This window comes from Neovison vison, chromosome 5 (genome assembly GCF_020171115.1).
Source record: "Neovison vison isolate M4711 chromosome 5, ASM_NN_V1, whole genome shotgun sequence".
Classification (NCBI taxonomy): Eukaryota; Metazoa; Chordata; class Mammalia; order Carnivora; family Mustelidae; genus Neogale; species Neogale vison.
The window spans coordinates 139,321,390-139,326,994 of record NC_058095.1 but is presented as its reverse complement, the minus strand read 5'-3'; positions in this window follow the sequence as shown (position 1 = coordinate 139,326,994).

The following is a 5,605-nucleotide window of genomic DNA, read 5'->3' as shown; positions in this document are numbered from 1 at the left end:
TAAAAATTAAAAATTCTTGACCCTGAGCTTAAAAAAAAAATCACAATAAAACTTTCTCATTGCTATACCATCAGATTTCTGTGTGACAGGCCAAGTCAGAATATTCCTCTCTTATTTATGACAAAAATTCATGGAACTGATGATGATGGTTAGCCCACAAGAGTGAAGGAAGTTTGCTCTTGACACTACTGGTTTAGAAGCTTAGGGTAGATTAATTTTCTGCAAAGCTCTGCTGATAAAATAATACAATGAATAAACATAGGCTTTAAACATTTTACATTTTCACAGACTTCCCACATTTTTAAACTAAATCATTTTCTGCTCCATGCACATTTTTACCACTATGACTTTTAATACATCTTAGCAGATTCCAATTGAGATTGTACTGGAGTTGTGTTTTTTCAACATCTTTGAAAATATTCTTGCCTATAGTTGTTATATACTAACTCTTCATAGAGGTTAATTCTTTAGCCACTTCAAACCAAGCATTGCCTCCTCAAATAAAAAACAGCTGAGCAACATTTTAAACATCTGTTAATTCATCAAAAGCCAAGTAAAATTATTCAAAAATCACTTGCTTTGTGTATTATTCGGTTATTGATGCTGCCCTCAATATTCTCAAATTTTGACTAAGCATTCTCACCAATAGGTTACTATTCTTTTTTTTTTTTTAATTTTTATTTATTTATTTGACAGAGAGATCACAAGTAGGCAGAGAGGGAGGCAAAGAGAGAGAGGGGGAAGCAGGCTCCCCGCTAAGCAGAGAGTCGGATGTGGGGCTCAATCCCAGGACCCTGGGACCATGACCTGAGCCAAAGGCAGAGGCTTAACCCACTGAGCCACCTAGGCACCCCATAGGTTACTATTCTTTTCTTTTTTTTTTTAAGTATTATCTTTTATGAAAATTTCCACATTTTATTTAATTTTTTTAAAAGATTTTTATTTATTTATTTGACAGACAGAGATCACAAGTAGGCAGAGAGCCAGGCAGAGAGAGAGGAGGAAGCAGGATCCCTGCTAATCAGAGAGCCTGACTAGGGGCTCGATCCCAGGATCCTGGGATCATGACCTGAGCCGAAGGCAGAGGCTTTAACCCACTGTGCCACCCAGGCGCCCCTATAGGTTACTATTCTTTTTTTTTTTTTTATTTTTTATTTTTTATACACATATATTTTTATCCCCAGGGGTATAGTTCTGTGAATCGCCAGGTTTACACACTTCACAGCACTCACCAAAACACATACCCTCCCCAATGTCCATAACCCCACCCCCCTTCTCCCAAGCCCCCTCCCCCAGCAACCCTCAGTTTGTTTTGTGAGATTAAGAGTCACTTATGGTTTGTCTCCCTCCCAATCCCATCTTGTTTCATTTATTCTTCTCCTACCCACTTAAGCCCCCATGTTGCATCACCACTTCCTCATATCAGGGAGATCATATGATAGTTGTCTTTCTCTGCTTGACTTATTTCACTAAGCATGATACGCTCTAGTTCCATCCATGTTATCACAAATGGCAAGATTTAATTTCTTTTGATGGCTGCATAGTATTCCATTGTGTATATATACCACATCTTCTTTATCCATTCATCTGTTGATGGACATCTAGGTTCTTTCCATAGTTTGGCTGTTGTGCACATTGCTGCTATAAACATTCGGAATGTCTATGCTACCTAAAGCAATCTACACATGTAATGCAATTCCTATCAAAGTACCATCCATCTTTTCAAAGAAATGGAACAAATAATTCTAAAATTTATATGGAACCAGAAAAGACCTCGAATAGCCAAGGGGATATTGAAAAAGAAAGCCAAAGTTGGTGGCATCACAATTCCGGACTTTAAGCTCTATTACAAAGCTGTCATCATCAAGACAGCATGGTACTGGCACAAAAACAGACACATAGATCAATGGAACAGAATAGAGAGCCCAGAAATAGACCCTCAACTCTATGGTCAACTAATCTTCGACAAAGCAGGAAAGAATATCCAATGGAAAAAAGACAGCCTCTTCAATAAATGGTGTTGGGAAAATTGGACAGCCACATGCAGAAAAATGAAATTGGACCATTTCCTTACACCACACACAAAAATAGACTCAAAATTGATGAAGGACCTCAATGTGAGAAAGGAATCCATCAAAATCCTTGAGGAGAACACAGGCAGCAACCTCTTCGACCTCAGCCGCAGCAACATCTTCCTAGGAACATCGCCAAAGGCAAGGGAAGCAAGGGCAAAAATGAACTATTGGGATTTCATCAAGATCAAAAGCTTTTGCACAGCAAGGGAAACAGTTAACAAAATCAAAAGACAACTGACAGAATGGGAGAAGATATTTGCAAATGACATATCAGATAAAAGACTGGTGTCCAAAATCTATAAAGAACTTAGCAAACTCAACACCCAAAGAACAAATAATCCAATCAAGAAATGGGCAGAGGGGCGCCTGGGTGGCTCAGCGGGTTAAGCCGCTGCCTTCGGCTCAGGTCATGATCTCGGGGTCCTGGGATCGAGTCCCGCATCGGGCTCTCTGCTCAGTGGGGAGCCTGCTTCCTCCTCTCTCTCTGCCTGCCTCTCTGCCTACTTGTGATCTCTCTCTGTCAAATAAATAAATAAAATCTTAAAAAAAAAAAAAAAAAAGAAAAGAAATGGGCAGAGGACATGAACAGACATTTCTGCAAAGAAGACATCCAGATGGCCAACAGACACATGAAAAGTGCTCCATATCTCTCGGCATCAGGGAAATACAAATCAAAACCACAATGAGATATCACCTCACTCCAGTCAGAATGGCTAAAATCAACAAGTCAGGAAATGACAGATGCTGGCGAGGATGTGGAGAAAGGCGAACCCTCCTACACTGTTGGTGGGAATGCAAGCTGGTGCAACCACTCTGGAAAACAGCATGGAGGTTTCTCAAAATGTTGAAAATAGAACTGCCCTATGACCCAGCAATTGCACTACTGGGTATTTACCCTAAAGATACAAACGTAGTGATCTATAGGTTACTATTCTTAAACAAGCTTGTTTTCTCCAGACATGTTATATCAAAGTCAGTTTAATTACATCACCCTCAATAAATACATTTTCTTGTATGGCTAACAGATACAATGTTTTTGGTTGCAACTCACTGTAATACTTCATTTTGTGAAAAACTTCTGCTAAGATGGGGTATTTTGTTTTAACTTTTCTAATTTTCCTGCCTTCTACTCTCCTGCAAGCTGAAAATATTATAATTAGTACTTTGCCTAGTAATGTTGAAGCATACTATCTTTTAGTATAGCTATATTGTCTTTGAATAACAAAACAGAGCTTTGCCATTTAATTTCATAACAAAATAGTCCACACTCAACTGTGCCTTAAATGCACGATATTCAACGTCCACTTTTCTTTTGTTTTCTTGTTTTGACATGATGGATTTATGTTGGTAATAAAAATCAAATAAAATGCCTCAGTACTGCAATGTTATTGAGTTATCACCATGTCCCTGCTATTTGTACCATGCTTAGCAGCAGTGTGAAGTGAAAGAGTATGTCCTAGATTGTCCCAAGTACCCACCTTGCCTTTGTAGCATGAACACATCCAGGCAATATTGACTTTTTTTTATCCTTTTTTAAAAAGATTTTTTTTTCCCCTTAGGTTATCTCTATGTCCAATGTGGGGCTTGAATGACCAACCTGAGATAAAGTCACACACTCTACAGACTGAGCAAGGCAGGTGCCCCCTTCCCCCCAGTATAGAAATTAATGAGCCTCTCTGTGTGCCAAAAAATCTTCATTTGTAGACCCTAAAATTTCACTTTCATGTAATTTTTATGTGTGAAATTTTTTGATTTTAAGAACCACTTTAAAAAGATAAAACCTGGGCATCTGGGGGGCTCAGTTGGTTAAGTGGCTGCCTTTAGCTCAGGTCATGACTCCAGGGTCCTGGAATGGAGCCCCGCATCGGGCTCCCTGCTCAGCAGAGAGCCTGCTTCTTTCTCTTCCTCTGCCTGTGGCTCTGTTCACTTGTGCTCTCTCTCTGTCAAATAAATAAATAAAATCTTAAAAATAAATAAATAAATAAATGAAAAGAAACTCTATTATTGGTTCATAAACCATATCAAATAGGTGGCAGGCTGGATTTGGTCTTCAGGTAGTTGTTTGCTAATCCCATCTAGGATGTTGCCTGGTACGTAGTAGGTACTTGACAAATATTTGTGGTTGAATGAATAATTTGCAAACTATAGTGCACTTGTGAGTCATTCACTAAAGCAGCTGTTCCTGATATCCAGCCCCTAATCTGACTTAGCAAGTATGGCAGGTACTTTTCTTTCTTTCTTTCTTTTTTAAGATTTTACTTAATTATTTGACAGAGAAAGAGAGATCACAAGTATGCAGAGAGAAAGGAGGAAGCAGCTCCAGACAGCCTGATGTGGAGCTCGATCCCAGGACTCTGAGTTCATGACCTGAGCCGAAGGCAGATGCCTAACCCACTAAGCCACCCAGGTGCCCCTGGCAGGTAGTACATTTTTAACAAGCACTCTTGGCCACCTAACCCTAACAGTGCTCAGACCATTCTTTGGAAAAACTGCTGTGTTTCTTAATTTCTTTAAAAGTTCTCAGATTATTTTCCTCCTTAAATACATTTTAATTAATCCTTGATAAAAAAAATTGCAGTGTCTTAATTATTTTTTCAATATTGAAAAATATGGGGCGTCTGACTAGCTCAGTCAGTAAAGCAAGTGACTCTTGATCTCAGGATTGTGGGTTCAAGCCCCACATTGGGTGTAGAGATTATTTAAAAATAAAATCTTTAAAACAAATACTGAAAAATCCACCTTAATATTTAAATTAATTGTCTTCTGAGCAGAAGGTATATTAATGTCATTGGACTAAAAGAATGTGATTATCAATAGATAACAAAATATTAAATATATATTTTATTTATATTTATATATTAATATATAATATCAAAAAAAATTATCTATAGCTATATTTCAAGATGCAATGGTAAAAAAATCCTTCAGACTTGATAATTTGTCAGTCTTCCTTGGGTCTGGGCAAGCAATTTTCTAATTAAGGATGATTTACTAAACTTCACGGCTGCTTTCCAGGACTCAGGTTTATGAAATGGGGAACCATTTCAGATTTCATGAGAGGTTTGCAAACCTTATTTGCAAATCTGGTTTTTCATTATTTCAAATTACAATCAGCTTTGAAGTATGTATGTAGGTAGTATGCCATATGTTAGGTATGACTTGAGAAGTTCTAAAATACCACACAGCTTTCTATGTGTTAGATGACAACGTCAGAAGGTTTTGTCTTCAATAAGACTTAATTATCACACGTTTCATTAAAAAAGGGATATTTGTACCATCAGCCCATGGAAAATCTAAACATTGTCAAGAAGTTGTACTAAATGACTGCCAAGGGGTCTTATAATGTTGAGATTCTATCATTTCAGGTGGCTATATTTTTCCTGAATATCTGGTTCAGATCCAATGGTAGACAGAAAGCAATTTTCAATTATAGAATGTAGGAAAGATAATGCTCATATGCCTGAAAAATTTTAAGAGATAAAAACATAAAGATTGTGTACTTCATACATTAGACAGAGTATGTATCATAT